The sequence below is a fragment of the Lepidochelys kempii genome, unplaced genomic scaffold (assembly GCF_965140265.1).
Source record: "Lepidochelys kempii isolate rLepKem1 unplaced genomic scaffold, rLepKem1.hap2 scaffold_117, whole genome shotgun sequence".
Lineage (NCBI taxonomy): Eukaryota > Metazoa > Chordata > Testudines > Cheloniidae > Lepidochelys > Lepidochelys kempii.
The window spans coordinates 18,114-34,792 of record NW_027333596.1 but is presented as its reverse complement, the minus strand read 5'-3'; the positions used below and the strand labels follow the sequence as shown (position 1 = coordinate 34,792).

Sequence of the window (16,679 nt, the reverse complement as noted above, 5' to 3'; positions counted from 1 at the left end):
CCCAAAAGCAGCAATAATGGTTTAGAGAAGTGTGGCAAATTTGTAATGCATAATAATGTATTTCCTTAAAAAAGAAAAAAGCTGCATCGTTTGCTCTGCTCTGTAATACTAGACAGAGTGGCCTCCCTCAAACCATTCCATGTAAGTCCCAATTCAAAGAATGCTGCTGCAATGGAAGATGAAAGCAGATGACACTATGACATACTGTTCTGTGTGGGAACAAAGCTGTGTATGGGTGCAGTTCTTTTTTTTTTGGTACCAGTTTCATTTTACTATAGTTTGCTGAGCTTTCTATAACTGTTTTCATATGAACTTTGCCTAATTCATGATGGTTTATAACAGTGGTTCTCAAACTTTTTTTTTCACGGACCACTTGAAAATTGCTGAGGGTCTCGGTGGACCACTTAATGATCTTTCCAAATCTTGTTTGTACCGTTAGCTAACTATTGTAAAGCGCTTTGGATAAAAACACTATATAAAAAAAACCTTATAATAATTAATATTTTTTGTTCTACAAATAAAAGCACACAACTCATATTTTAATGTCAGTAGTCTTACCTTTCTAATGTGATGGATGTGCCCTCTCTCCCCTGCCGTGGCAGTCCCCAAGCTGGGGCTGGGAAGGAGGACTGTCTCTCCCCAGCAACCGCAGCTCTGGAACTGGGGAAAGTCACCTCTTTCTCTGGCCACCACAGCCCTGCATGTCCCAAATTCCCCCCACCCCTCTTCTCACCCCACTGCCCCCTCCACCTATCCCCTATTCCCCCCCACGGCCACCACCTCACCTTACATGTGCATCTTCTCCAGGGTCTAGGCACCTAATTAGTGGAACCAAGCCTGTTTGGCTCCACTAATTAGGTGGCCCTTCATTCTTATGTGTGCGGCCGCCCGGGCACACACCTTAGAGGGAACTATCCACAGACCACCTGAATGGAGCTTGCGGACCACTGGTAATGTTATTTAGATGGAGAGAAAAGTACCATTGATAAACTGAACCCCAGGAAGAACTTCTGCCAAAACAAGCCAGTGAATCAGAAACCTAGGGCAGTAAGAATGACCTGCCAGCACACAGCAGACTGCTAGTGTGACACCAAGGTAAGCAATGATGATTACTGGGCACTTACTGCACCTTCACAGGTACCTCGCCCCCCGGTTACACCTGGACCCTGCTACTAGCGGGGGGGGTCTCTCAGCCTGTGTCTGTGGCTGTGACATGACGTCACAGGGAGCAGGTCACCAGAAATTCAGAAACTGGGTTGAGAACCTGGGTGGGCCGAGGAGAAGTGAAGCAGTGCAGTGTGGGAGCTGTAGTGTCTCCTGGCCTATATCTCCCATCGGTGATTGCGAGAGAGCTCCTGCAGGATATGGGGCAGGACAAGGGTGTTTGGTTTTGTGTGAGTAGACAGTTGGCAACCCTATGCAGCCATCCCCCTTCCAGCTGCACCCTGCCCCTCCCCCACCCTGCTGCACCCTGACCTGGCCCTTCCCAGCTGCAATCTTCCCCCACCCCACCCCTCACCCCACCAGCAGCTGCAAGCATGTGTCGCGCTGCTCCCCTGCTCCCTTGTTAGCAGGAGCAGGGCTAAGCCCTGTTTGGGCCCGGTCTGCAGGACAGATTTCTGCCCTTAGAGGTCAGAGCCCTTTGGGAGTCACTGAAGGGAAGAAAAGGAGTACTTGTGGCACCTTAGAGACTAACCAATTCATGCTCAAATAAATTGGTTAGTCTCTAAGGTGCCACAAGTACTCCTTTTCTTTTTGCGAATACAGACTAACACGGCTGTTACTCTGAAACTGAAGGGAAGGTCTGCAGTATAAACAAGTTGCCCAGTAACTGTGAATTAGAATTTGTTGCTGCACCAAGACAAGTATATTTCAAAGGAATATGCAAACTGGGGTCATGTGTTAGCATCATCAGAATAGCTTGATTACCTCCTAGCCAGAGCTTTTCATTCACGTATTTCAAAGGAAGGAATGTGTCGTCAGTCCCACACTACAGATGGCAAGACAAGCAGAGGATATTTTTCCAGTAGCCATTTACTAGTAGGTGATGTGTGTGTGACTGTGCCCCCCATAAGGCTTTATGGAAATATGCTTATGAATGTATATATGACATAACTAGAATATGTTTTATGCTACATATGCCATGTAACATATCTCTGTAAAAGTTATGATCTTCTGAATCTATTAATCCTATATGTATGCATGTATCATTTTTGTATTCAAAGTTATGAATATTGGCTGTGAACTGGCTTGATTTTTAAGTAGCCTTTGTAAAGCATTTTGTCAGCTTCTTGAGAAAGTGCAAATTAAGTGCCCAGTCAAGAAGCACTTAAGGGACAATGGATCTTGGAAGGCTCCAATCCACATAAGAAGTCTACATGAGGAGGTTCAAGGTAGCAGGTAAGCAATGGCTGCTGCCTGTAAAAACTGAGTCATGGATGGACATGTGACTTGCCCATGTGACTCCAAAACTCCATCTTGGAGCTGGACTTTGCATAGGAGAGAGGAGGGGGTCTCCACCCATAAGAGAAAGTCTATTTAAACCCCTGGGAGACCCCTCCATCTGGTCTTCAGCTGGCCAAAGAGAGAGCCTCTCCACCCCCAAGGATACCTGAAAGAAACTGGAACAAAGGACAGTAGGTACAGGGGGTGTGAGTGATTGTTGGACCCAGACTAGAAGGAGGCTAGTCTGTAAAAGGAAGCTTACTGGAATTCCTCTAAGGGTGAGGTTTTTATTTGCATTCAGTTTTATTACTGTATTAGACATAGATTTGCATGTTCTATTTTATTTTGCTTGGTAATTCACTTTGTTCTGTCTGTCATTACTTGGAACCACTTAAATCCTACTTTCTCTATTTAATAAAATCACTTTTTACTTATTAATTAACCCAGAGTATGTATTAATACCGGGGGGGGGGGCAAACAGCTGTGCATCTCTCTCTCTGTGTTACAGAGGGCAAACAATTTATGAGTTTACCCTGTATAAGCATTATACAGGGTAAAATGGATTTATTTGGGGTTTGGACCCCATTGGGAGTTGAGCATCTGAGTGTTAAAGACAGGAACACTTCTTAACCTACTTTCAATTAAGCCTACAACTGTTAGGGGACGTGGTTCAGACCTGGGTTTGGGTTTGCCTCAAACCAGGCAGGGCACTGGAGTCCCAAGCTGGCAGGGAAAGCAGGGACAGAAGTAGTCTTGGCACATCAGTTGGCAGCCCCAAGCGGGTTTCTGTGATCCAACCCGTCACACTGCATAAGTACATAAAATTGCTTGATTCGTACTAAATATTTAAACAGGCAGCCAAAAAGTCTCATGAATCAAGATAATGTGGAAAGTAACACATGAAATTAAAATGCAGATACTGGGTTTTACTGGTGATTATTACTTTCTCCAGTAATAAAAACTTCCAAGGAAGCTCCAGATTATTAATAAATTTCTTATAAATTACCTATCAAATTAAACTAGTTTTGAAGCAGTAACCAAAGCTCTTTAATGGGTATAAATTTCAAATAATAATTACCCTATACTGGTAGCTAATGTGAGGCTTAAAATATGTCTTTGAATTAAAAACCAGGGCTAAAAATTGTATAACTGTATATTGTATTTTTCTTTTAAGACAAGGTTAAACATTTTTTATCTGGGAAGATGATTGAAGCTGGTCATGTCAGTGCTGTGTTTACTGTCTGTTCATTTACTTTGCACAACAGAATTGCTTTGATACTATTGTTTCTACAAAACTTTGCAGGCCCAACAGTCAAAACAGGGCATATGTCTTCCCCGGAGGAAGGTTGGTTCCCAGGAGAGTGACCTGCCTGTAAACAGAGATGCTCAGCCCTTGCCTGTCTCCTCTTAAACATTACTGGGTTTGAGTCACTGGTTTCCATTTTCTCCTTCTCTGTACTTGATCTTGGTTTCCTTCAGAGAACATGAGCCTACTAGCAAGTGACGGTCCTCTCTGGGCATAAAGAGAAGTGTGGCCCAGTAGGCCATCTTACCTCTATTATATTCACTGCTTTGCATTATTATACATTTATTATATGTAGCAGTAATGCAAAGAACCTACAGGCCTGTATCCTGTAAGACATTGGCTTCAGCAGTTAGCATGACGCTTGAGGCCTATGAACTTTGGCATAGATAAATTTAGGTAACTCATAAGTTTTGGGGAACTGGAAGTAGAGTGCAGGGGGGAATTTTGTCCATAATCACATGAGCCAACCACAGAACATGAACTAACACCAGCTTCTGGAAAGTTTTGGATGGAACATCCGACCGCAAAAGTGCCATGGCAACAAATTGACATATATGATAATTGGGTGAAATCATAAATACACTAACCTATAGAAGAAGGACACCTTAACATTGGTAAGGGGAGGAAATACAAATAAGGAAGAGGGTAGAAACCCCTATTGAATATGCATTAGACATGGTAACATCAGTGTAACATATTATAAAAGTGGCATCCCAGGGCAGCAGGGGAGAGAGATGTAGCCCTTGGGAAGGGCCAGAGTGATGGCCACTGATGAAGATGAGGAAGATGATGGCTAACATTTCAGATTGTGCTGAAAGGGATGGTGTGAGTATGGATATTTTAATGTACTTCCTGTATTATCTCTATCTACCTTATTGAGTTAGAGTGTGTGTAACTTTGCAAAATGTATTAATAAATTATTTATATGTAAATATAAAAGCGTTCCTATAGTGTGAGTGTTGTACCTGTGCACATCGGTGTTCCCAACTATATAATAATTTTAATAATACTGGGCCTGATCTTGGGATAAGAACCTGTCAACCCTCAAAGTGATAACTAGGAATTTTTATTCATAATCTATAGATCAGGCTACAGAAGGAAGAGGGCCAATAGTCTCCTGTGAGCGGTGACTATTTTGGACGCTGTTTTTCACAGTACAGGAACATCCAGCTGCCCCTTCATTGTAGCTAAGACTGTTGGGGGAGTGTTGTTGTGGGGAGCGTCAGACAGAACCTTTTAGAGAAGCAAGAGCATCAGCCTGTGGCAATGCGGTCTCTGGCAATAACTTTCCTTTTGTGGTTTGTTTCCTGCCATAGGAGGACCTGAGCCAAGACCTGAGAGATGGAGACCAGGGAAGTCCATTCTGTTTGGCATAGATGGCTCCAGGTAACAACAGTCCAGCTGGGAGCAGAGCAGTTGCAAGCATCCCTGAGAAACTGTTCAGTTAGAGCTTTGAGTCCAGCCCTCCTGACTGGAGACAGGTCCTTCCTGTATTAGGTGGAACTGGGTTAGCAAGAAGGTTCCTGATCACCTGTGTGTCAGGGGACAGGGGAAGATAGCTGCTTGCAGGATAGGGATGTTAATATCCAGGGCAGGGTATAATATTTCCTCCCCAGGGCGAGCTTGGATCCAGGTGGTGACTAGAGCAGGGGTTCACAAACTTTCTGTATTGGAGATCCTTTTCAGGCAGCAAGCATCTGAGAGTGACCCCTTATTAATGAAAAACAGATTTTTATATTTAACACTATTTTAAATGCTAAATTTATAATCCTATTGTTTAAAATTAATTTACCTTTTCTATCCACTTCTAAAGTAATGATAAAACACATTTTATCGAATTATTTGTATAAGTAGAAAAAATGTTTAACCAGTTACTGTGTAATACTGGGGCGGGGGGCGGGCACAAAGAAATTTCGTCAATATCATTTTTCACTGCAGACTTAGCTAGAGGGCAGGAGCTCACACCACAGCACAGGTTTTGGGTAGCGATGGCTCTTTTTTTGGTTATTTGCTGTGCTTGCAGAGGACTCATCCAAGCCAGTGGAGCAGCCCAGTCACAGGAGATTCCTCTGGCCAGGAGGGATTTTAAAGGTGTTTACCCTTCCCTTTATATTTATGACAGGAAGTTTTTCCATACCGATAATCAGTGCGGTTGCCCTTCTCTGCACCTTTTCCAATTCTAATGAATCTATTTTGAGATCGGGCGACCAGAACTGCACACAGTAGTCAGTGTGTGGGCAAATCATGGATTCATTTAGTGGCATTAGGATATTTTCTGGCTCATCTATCCCTTTACTAATGGCTTCTAACATTCTGTTAGATCATTGTGCAGTGGCAGTCAAAAAGGGTATGTGAGGGCCTTCCTTTACGTAACACAGTTAGCAGTTATGCGATTTCATATATGAGTTCCTTCAGAATTCTTGGGTGAATACCATCAGATCCTGATGACTTATTACTATTTAACTAATCAATTTGTTCCAAAACCTCCTCTACTGACACTTCAGTCTGGGACAGTTCCTCAGATTTGTCACCTAGCAAGAATGGCTCAGATCCTCTGAATCACATCCTCTGCAGTAAAGACCAATGCAAATAATTCAGTTAGCTTCTCTGGAATGGCCTTGTCTTCCAAGAGCACTCATTTAGCATCTTGATCATCCAGTAGCCCCACTGTTGGTTTGTCAGGCTTCCTGCTTCTGATAGACTTAAAATAATTTTTACAGTTAGTTTTTCTGTCTTTTGCAAGTTGCTCTACAAATTCTTTTTTGGTCTAACTAACTCTACTTTTGCATAGTCAGATCTATAAGAGATCTATATATTATCACAGAGAGGGACTCTCCCACTATGCCTCATCATAGCAGTTCTTGCTCACAACCTATCAACTTCTGGAAAGAGACTTAACTATCTTGAAAAAGCTGACAGTGAAGAGTTACAAAGGGGTCCTCAGAAAACTTGGTGACTGGGCAACAAAATGACAGGTAAAGTTCAGCGTTGATAAGTGCAAAGTAATGCCCACTGGAAAACATAATTCTAACTATACATACTGCATACAGTTTTAGTCACTACATCTCACAAAAGATATATTAGAATTGGAAAAGGTGCAGAAAAGGGCGTCAAACACAACGATTGGGACAACTTCTATGGGAGGAAAGATCAAAAAGACTGGGAATGTTCATCTTAGAAAAGAGATAGTTAAGGGGGGTTACGATAAAAGTCCATAAAATCAGGAATGGTGGGAGAAAGTGAATAAGGAAGTGTTCTTTACCCCTCACGTAACACAAGAATCAGGAGGCCACCCAATGAAATTAATGGGCAGCAGGTTTCACACAAGTCTGCGGGGAGGGATAGCTCAGTGGTTTGAGCATTGGCCTGCTAAACCCAGGGTTGTGAGTTGAATCATTGAGGGGACCATTTAGGGATCTGGGGCAGAAATAAGGGACGGTACTTGGTCCTGCTGTGAAGGCAGGGGACTGGACTCGATGACCTTTCAAGGTCCCTTCCAGTTCTATGAGATAGGTATATCTCCAAATTAAAGCTAAAGGATGTACTTCTTCACACAACACCCAGTCAACCTGTGGAGTTCATCACAAGGGGCTATTGTGAAGGCCAAAATATAATTGGGTTAAAAAAAGAATTAGCTAAGTTCCTGGAGGATAGGTCCATCAACAACGCTCAGCCAAGATGGTCAGAGATGCAACCCCCTGCTGTGGGGTGTCCCTAAACCTTCAACTGCCAGAAGCATCTGGCACTGGCCACTGCCTGATACTGGACTAGTTGGACCATTGGTCTGACCCAGTATGAGTGTGCTTATTGTCTAATCCACCTGGAATTCCCACCTGCGCCCAGATGTAGGTGTCTGCATCCTTCCCTAAAGCTCCTTGTAACCCTGACACCGCTCCCAGACACTGAGCCCCCAAATCCCTGTACACCTGGTGCCTGCCCCTACTCCTCATGGCAGCCCAAGGCAGAGAAAGCCAAAATGCTGGAGATCATGTGGAGAGCCTGCAACAGGGCCACATGCTGGGTAATGACCCTGCCGCCTCCCATGCTCCAGGCTGAATCCATCTGCTCTGGGGAAGAGTCCATGTCACTTGTCATGCTCAGTGGCATGCACCCTCTTCCCTCAGTCTCCCCTCAGTCTCCCATGGGCTGAGCAGGATCTATCTGCCTATGGGCATGGTCTCTGTCATACTGGGAAGGATGCGTATGGCTTGCTGGGCTCAGGGGGGTGCTCCTCCCACACCCCATCTTTGTAGAGAATTTGGGTTCTCAAAGAAGTGGGGCTGGGACTAGAGCTGCCCAGACCCACGCTATCACCCCATAGCTCCATTACTGCAGCACCCAAAAGCCTTGCTCAGGGTCCAGATCTCATTGTGCTTGGCACTGCACGGACAATCAGAGACAGAGGGATGCATTTGGTGGGAGATGAGTGTATAAGGCATATGGATGGATGGAGGGGTGTGTCTGACATAGAGTGGGATGTATGGGTAGCTGAAGGGTTGGACAGAGGGCTGAAGGGGAGGATGGTGATGTCACAGGCTGGCAAGTTGGTGAGTTCAGCTCATGGCTGTTCGCGCTGTCACCTCCGGGCCCCCATTTCCTGCACCATCTCTGACTGTGCCTTGTCTCTTGCAGCCAGCACACAGCAGAGCCTGGCCCCACAGCGCTACACTGGTGCTACATCCAGTGCACAACCTGCTGCTCAGGGATGTACAAGCATGTGGACTTCTGGCTGCTGAACCACCTGCTCCAAAGCCTGCCGCAGGTCTCACCCTCCTTGGCCAGCAACGCCCCAGCCAGGGTGTCCCTCAAACCTCCTCATATCCTGTACTCAGAGCAGCCTACTCATCACAGAGCCTGAGGTCAGCAAACTCCACCTGCCCTCACCCAGCCTCCAGCTGGAGCTTGAGCCCAGGGCACAGCTGACCCAAACAGGTGAGGACCCGAGTGACTCAGGAGTGGGAAATATGGCCCCATCTTCTCTGTAGCACCATGGCACTGTTACGCCGTAGTGACTACCTCCAGGGTACAAAACTGGCTCAGCGGGGCAGACGAGGTTGCGATAGGGATGTAGCATCACAAATTGCAACATCCCAATTTCCTACCACTAGCAGTTAGACAACTAGGGTGGTTGTGGTTTTTTTTTTTGGTGGGGGGGCTGCCCTGTCACCACTTGGTACACCCACAATTTCCCATTCCTGGGTCTATGGGGGAGTGAGTTTTGACAGATGAGTTGGACTTTGTCAGACTTTCAACTTTGGTGAAATCTCTATTTTAAATGGGGATACTCATAAAATGAGACTTTTCTAATTTAATACATTTTTTTCTAAATTAGCAAAATCTTGTTTTACTTGTGTGTAAATTTAAGAAAGAGATTTCTCAGGAGCAACTGCTGTTTGCCCTTCCCCTGGTCCAGAAGTATACATTTGTGCCAAGCAACAATTCAGGTACCAGAGAAGTCACATGATCATGATGATGTTTTGTTTTTTAATAATGTATTAAATATGGTAAATGAGAGTCGCAATAAAACCCTAGGAAGTGTTATAAGAGTAAGATATGAAGGTTTCTTGAAAAGTACAGAATTAAAAGGTATGAAACTCCATTTCCTGGAGATAATTGGAAAGGGTGGCCAGTTCAGGTAATCAGCACAGCAGAGCAGACCAATTTGTGAACATATCTCTGTAGCTGTGTCACGTGTATGTAAACACCTGAATGAAGACAGAATATTTAAGGAGTGGGGTGTATAGTGGGGGTTTGGAAGCTCACTACATCATTTCAGAGAGGGAAGAGCAGCCTTGTCTAGACCTTACCCCCCTCCCCCCGGCCCTCCTTTTGCCCTTGTTACTGTACATGGTGAGCTCACTCCAACACACTCAACAGCAAAGTAACAGATTCTTCTGGGGAGCATGTTATAGCATTACAACAGCTAAGGGACTCTCGCTATGGGCTGGGTATGATGTTCCAGGGTGTAATCCAGACCAGTGAGGGGCTTCACTGTTGTAACCTCTGACTTAGGTCGCTCACAAACAGCCTGTCAGCGTGCAGCTCCCCTGCTCTCCCCATGAGTGTCTGTGGATGGTTAACGGCGCTGGCCCAGCAGCCGGTCAGAACTCACCAATCACATTTTGGTTTCCATCAGACCTGAGCTACTCCAGCACACTCCCTGTCCTGAACTTTACCCCAAAAATGTGTTGTGCACTGTCCAGTCCTCTCCGGGACAGGCCAGATAGGTTAGGTCTGTTGTACCTCTAGGAGGTCAATATACATAAATCTGCCCTTTTAAATGGAATTATCCACACAGTTCACAACACTGGATTAGTTTTGGTTCAAGAATAAAACTACAAAGAGAGGTTTTAAGTGCGTAAAAGCAGCATTAAAGTAAAAAATGGTTACAAGAAAAATAAAGATAAAATGTTTTCTAAACTTAACAAACTAGGCTTGTGAAGTCCCTTCCCACAGGTTCCGGTAATACTGCTGCCCAAACTCTCAGGTCAGGATCTGCTTCCATGGTCCAACTGCTGTTTCTCTGATCATCTTAGGTGAAAGGGAGATGGGTAGTGAAAGAGAACTTGGGGTGTTTTTATCCCTCACTTTTATAGCTCAGTCACCCTTTGAAAAGCATTTTCCCAAGCGTTTTCCCACCTTAGGTAAAGTTATTTCATGCCGAGAGCAAGGAGACATGGAGTCTGGTGGAGGAAGGAGGCTCTGTGCTGTTTCTTTTCACCTATGATTGCTGAAATGCTGCTTTTCCCTCTCTTGTCCTCTGTGGACTCAGTTTACTGCTGATATGCAAATTGAGGCAGACACACATCCCTTTCTTTAGGACAGGTGTGCTTGACCAGTTCCACCTAATCTGCCTACGTGAGTTGGAACTCGTGCCGTTAACACCCTATGGGGGGAATTTCATAATTTTACACAGACTGTTGCTACATCCATTTCACCATGATAGTATTGATCACTGAATTATTACTTTTCAAATGCTACCTCACAAGGGCAGGCATATTTTGTCCAAAGATTGTTACAAGAGTGTGCAGGGTGTGAATACAGGGTTTGGTCACAGTGGGCTAGGGTGTTTGTGCAGGGCTCTCTAGCCTTGTGCTTCCCTAGAAATTGCCAGGCAATGAACAGGCCAGGGAGGGGGAGAATTCCTGCCCCAATCCCAAATTGCTGGGTACCCCAGCCTGGCTGGAGTTGGTGTGATATCCTAGCGGAGTCATTTTTTCTCCCTGGTGGATTATGATTTTCCCCCTTGCAGTTAGTTGCACTTTCTCTGCTTCCCCACAGCCCCTCACGAGGTTCTCTAGGCGGCATCTCATTGCTTCATATTAAAGCTTCTTCCCTTTGGCTGTGTATGTTCTGGGGTGTTTGCTGTCATCAGTGAGACTGCGCCGGCTTGGGCCGGTGCTTGGCAAAGTGGGGGTTGTAAATTTCTGATGAAGAATGCTCTATGTTAAATAAAATTACCCTGTGACGAACAGCGGCATTTGGCTCTTTTCTTAAAGTGTGAAAGAGCCACCAGGGGTCACTGCCCAAATGGGAGGGTAAGGGGGTGGACGGACACACACATGGCACTGTCCCACCTGGGACACCCCAACTCCTTGACCTCCATCACTCATTAATGGTGCCTTCCCCCATTCCTGGCAGCAATCCAAGCTGCAGAAAGCTGACATGCTGAAGATAACAGTGTAGCACATGGAGAGCCTGCAACAGAGCAACACCCTGGGTAATGACTCCCTGGCACCTTGTAGTATTGCATGGACTGGTGAGGATCCATCTCGGGGGGAGGATCTGTCTGCCCCAATGCCACCCAGAGGGAGGGTCCACGCCTCCTATCAGGCTCAGTGGGTTACAATCTCTTGCTCCCCGTGGTCTCCTATGGGTCACATAGGATCTGTCTTCCCCAGGGATGGTCCCTGCCATGCTGAGGAGAGTTCATGCTGCCTTCCAGGATCAAGGTGTTGCTCCTTCCACATCTTCATGGGGACTTTGGGGAGATTCTTGTTGCTGTAATAGGGGAGCATAGAGCACGAGCGGCTAGTCGGGTGTCTTTGGGGCTAGGGAGTCTGGGCCTGAGAGGTGTGAACTCAGAGTCATGGCTTCAGGCTCAAGAGAAAAGGGGCTGAGACTAGAGATGCCCAGAGACACACTGTCACCCTACAGCTCCAGTCCTGCAGCACCCAAAAGCCTCACTCAGGTCTGGGCCTCATTGTGTTGGGCGCTGCATGGAAAATCAGAGAGAAACAGAGATGTGAATGGAGATGGATAGATGAGTGTCTCTGGCATACGGAGGAGGGATGGAGAGGTGTGCGTGGCATATGGGTGACTGATGGTGATGTTGCAGACTGTCAGGTTTGTGGGTTTGGCTTGTAGCTGATTGCCACAACAGCTCCTGGCCCCCCCATTTGCTGAGCTGTTTCTGACGCTGACCCATCTCTTGCAGCCACCACCAAGCAGAACCTGGCCACAGAGCAGCACTACAGCAGTGGCTACATCAGGTGCATGGACCAGCTGCACACTGTGCTCCTCAGCTGCTCAGGGACGGACAAGCACGTGGGCTCCTGGCTGCTGAAGAACCTGCTCCAGTGCCTGCCCCAGATTTCACCTTCTCCTGCTCCCAGAGTAGCCTGCTCACCACAGAGACCAAGACCAGCCCCCAGCTGGAGCCCCAGCCCAGGGCCCAGCTGGCCTGGCAGCCACTGTCCCTAATGTGCGTAGCCTGATGTCTGGTGGGGGGTGACATCCAACATCTCCTCTGTACTGTCAGGCTGTACTATTACAAACTGCTCCCGGTCCCAATTTCCTACCAGTTGCAGTTACTGACATCTACATAGCAAGTTTTTGCTGTCCTGCCGCAATTTGCCAAACGCACAATTCACCAGCCCTGGGTCTAGGGGTAGCAATATGTGACAGATGGGGTATGCCTTGTTAATCCTGGAAATCTTTATTTGCAATTGGGCCACTCATGAAATGAGTTTTCTAATTGAATACATTTTTCTAAATTAGAAAACATTTGTTTTATTGAGGTCCAAATTTAATATAGCAATTTCATGGAGTAGGAAATTGGGGCAGACACCATCTGTCACAAATTGCTACTTCTGGACGAGGGCTGAGGCAACCAAGGAAATCAGGCAGCACTGAAGTGACATGATCACAAATAATAGCGTGACATTATTAAAAAAAACCCACAAAACCTTGAGTATTAAAACCTGTAATTTACTGCATCACAATAAAAACATAGGAGGTGTTATAAGAGTTATGAAACTAATGTTTTTGAAAAGTCAATACAAGGAATTAAACTACATTTACAGGAAATGATGATACAGAATGGTCAATTTAAGCAAATAGAACAGCAAAAGAGACAAACCCTGAGCACTCACCTGCACTCACCTAATCCCAAACTCAAACTCTTGTTCCCCTAACCCCAATACTTTAACCCAACTCCTCCCCCTTACCTTTGACCCCCATCCCTACACCCCAACCCAACCCTAAACCCTGACCCTTCCCTTCACTCTAGCCAACCAAACCGTGATCCCCACACCCTAATCCTTCAACCAACCCTAATCCCCAACCATCACCCTACCCCAATCATAACCCCCCTCCCTGGTCATAACCCTAGCCCCTTAACGATAACCCACCTTTGAACCCAAACTCTTACCCAACCTAAGCCCTAAAGCTAATCCTAACCCTCACATTAAACACAACCTTCTAACCCTCACCCTGTGTCCCAGAACCCTAACCCCTCCCCGCCCCCAATCTAACTCTCCTCCTCAACCCTTAAACCTTTCCAAACCTAATCCACATCCTAAACCTACCCCTCCTTATCCCAACCCCTAGACCTCAACCCTCTAATTCCAACCCTAAACCCTCAAACCCCAATTTCTCCCGTGATGTTATTGACATAAACTGGGACCGTATAGATTATTGTTGCAACCAAAGTCCTGTAGTGGCACCAAACCTTGTATAAAGGGGGTCAAATGAAGTATCTAAGACAAGGTTATGGTTTTCTGGTTATGATTATGCTGTCTGTATGTGTGTATCATTTTTATAGTTAAAGTTATGAATATTGGCTCTATACTGTCTGTATTTCAAACTTGTGCTATGCTTCTGGGGAACAGTCCAGACAAGTTGGTGTCAGCTCTGCCTAGCCTGCTTGATGGCCCATTAAGGACCATCAGCTATAAAAATTGACCCACTGAGAGAAGGCAGACTTGCCTTATGACTTATGCAGGGACATGTCTATGGACAGAACTCTGAGGTTTTTCCAGGCCATGTGATGGACAGCTTGTCTTTGGGACAAAGAAAGCAGAGATCATATGGCAAGAGACTATAAAAAGCTGCTGCAGCGCCTCCATCTTGTCTTCAATCCTGCTTCTTACCTCTGGAGGAACTTTGCTACACTGAACAAAGGACTGAATTACCCATCCCAACTGTGGATGTTCTCCAGAGACTTGATTTGAACCTGCAGTTTATTCGATCACTGCTGCAAGCCTGAACCAAGAACTTTGCCATTACTGTACGTAATTGATTCCATTTAACCAATTCTAGCTCTCATCTATATTTCTCGCCTCTTATTAATAAATCTTTAGATTTTAGATTCTAAAGGATTGGCAACAGTGTGATTTGTGGGTAAGATCTGATTTGTATATTGACCTGGGTCTGGGGCTTGGTCCTTTGGGATTGAGAGAACCTTTTTTCTTTTACTGGGGTATTGGTTTTCATAACCATTTGTCCCCATAACGAGGGGCACCGGTGGTGATACTGGGAAACTGGAGTGTCTAAGGGAATTGTTTGTGTGACTTGTGGTTAGCCAGTGGGGTAAAACCAAAGTCTTCTCTGTTTGGCTGGTTTGGTTTGCCTTGGTGTGCATAGAAACCCAAGCCTTGGGCTGTAACTACCCTGCTTGAAACAATTTGTCTTGAATTGGCACACTCAGTTGGGTCCCTCCAGAACCAGCCTCGTTACACCCCCCCTCCATGGGCGGCACCATCCTTTTCCTGGGTGGGGGTGGGGTCTGAGGTAGGCTAGACAGAAAATTGGGGGGGGGCTGCACCCCCCCTTGCCACAAGGCCCCATCCATCTCTACGGGTCTGCTCCCTGCTCCTCTTCAGTTAAGTGCCTGCTCTTCCTCTGACCCCCGACCCCTGGCTTGCCCTCCTCCTGACCAGGTTGGAGGCTGGAGCCGGGCAGTGCGGAGTGACTGATGCGCTGGCTGGTGCCATGATATTGGCAGCTGTGGTGCTACCCTGTCTCCTCCTCCTAGTGCTGCTTAGGGTGACCAGATGTCCTGATTTTATAGGGACAGTCCCGATTTTGGGGTCTTTTTCTTATATAGGCTCTTATTACCCCCATCCCCTGTCCCGATTTTTCTCATTTACTGTCTCGTCACCCTAAACCTAACCCTAATCCGAACCCGGCTGTCCTTTGACTGCTTGCAGCCCCCAAGAGATGCCCAGGTGGGAGAACCTGGCTCTCGCAGAGCCCACGGGGAGCATCAACCACAGATGGCAGGGCCCAGGAGTCTGGTACAGAGTGGGTCTGCTTGGGTTACCATGGGACACCCTGAACTCTCTACCTGCTGTGGGCGGTGCATAGTTTTGAGTGGGGACCTCTGTGATGCTGCTCGTAGAGAGCTAACCGGTTAGGCTAGGGAACAGTGTGTGTCTCCAATAGAGGAGAAGTGACACCCAGGGGCCAGTCAACTCAACTGAGGTTAGGGTGAGGGTGAGGGTTAGGGTTAGGTTTAGGGTTAGGGTTAGGGTTTAGGGTGAGGGTTAGGGTTTAGGGTTAGGGTTAGGGTGAGGGTTAGGGTTTAGGGTTAGGGTTAGGGTTAGGGTTAGGGTTAGGGTTAGGGTTTAGGGTGAGGGTTAGGGTTTAGGGTTAGGGTTAGGGTTAGGGGGTTAGGGTTAGGGTTTAGGGTTAGGGTTAGGGTTAGGGTTAGGGTTAGGGTTAGGGTTAGGGTTTAGGGTTAGGGTTAGGGTTAGGGTTAGGGTTAGGGTTAGGGTTAGGGTTAGGGTTAGGGTTAGGGTTAGGGTTAGGGTTAGGGTTAGGGTTTAGGGTTAGGGTTAGGGTTAGGGTTAGGGTTAGGGTTAGGGTTAGGGTTAGGGTTAGGGTTAGGGTTAGGGTTAGGGTTAGGGTTAGGGTTAGGGTTAGGGTTAGGGTTAGGGTTAGGGTTAGGGTTAGGGTTAGGGTTAGGGTTAGGGTTAGGGTTAGGGTTTAGGGTTTAGGGTTAGGGTTAGGGTTAGGGTTAGGGTTAGGGTTAGGGTTAGGTTAGGGTTAGGGTTTAGGGTTAGGGTTAGGGTTAGGGTTAGGGTTAGGGTTAGGGTTAGGGTTAGGGTTAGGGTTAGGGTTAGGGTTTAGGGTTAGGGTTAGGGTTAGGGTTAGGGTTAGGGTTAGGGTTAGGGTTAGGGTTAGGGTTAGGGTTAGGGTTAGGGTTAGGGTTAGGGTTAGGGTTAGGGTTAGGGTTAGGGTTAGGGTTAGGGTTAGGGTTAGGGTTAGGGTTAGGGTTAGGGTTAGGGTTAGGGTTAGGGTTAGGGTTAGGGTTAGGGTTAGGGTTAGGGTTAGGGTTAGGGTTAGGGTTAGGGTTAGGGTTAGGGTTAGGGTTAGGGTTAGGGTTAGGGTTAGGGTTAGGGTTAGGGTTAGGGTTAGGGTTAGGGTTAGGGTTAGGGTTAGGGTTAGGGTTAGGGTTAGGGTTAGGGTTAGGGTTAGGGTTAGGGTTAGGGTTAGGGTTAGGGTTAGGGTTAGGGTTAGGGTTAGGGTTAGGGTTAGGGTTAGGGTTAGGGTTAGGGTTAGGGTTAGGGTTAGGGTTAGGGTTAGGGTTAGGGTTAGGGTTAGGGTTAGGGTTAGGGTTAGGGTTAGGGTTAGGGTTAGGGTTAGGGTTAGGGTTAGGGTTAGGGTTAGGGTTAGGGTTAGGGTTAGGGTTAGGGTTAGGGTT

General features: G+C 46.5%; 1 long non-coding RNA gene across 1 annotated transcript; it reads left to right on the top strand.

Moving 5' to 3' along the window:
• The first annotated feature begins 4,503 nt into the window (after nucleotides 1–4,503).
• LOC140904457 (uncharacterized) lies at nucleotides 4,504–12,250 on the top strand. Its single transcript, XR_012156530.1, has 4 exons — nucleotides 4,504–4,576; nucleotides 5,068–5,137; nucleotides 8,384–8,683; nucleotides 12,189–12,250. It is a non-coding gene; the product is annotated as an uncharacterized lncRNA (long non-coding RNA).
• The last annotated feature ends 4,429 nt before the right edge of the window (nucleotides 12,251–16,679 follow it).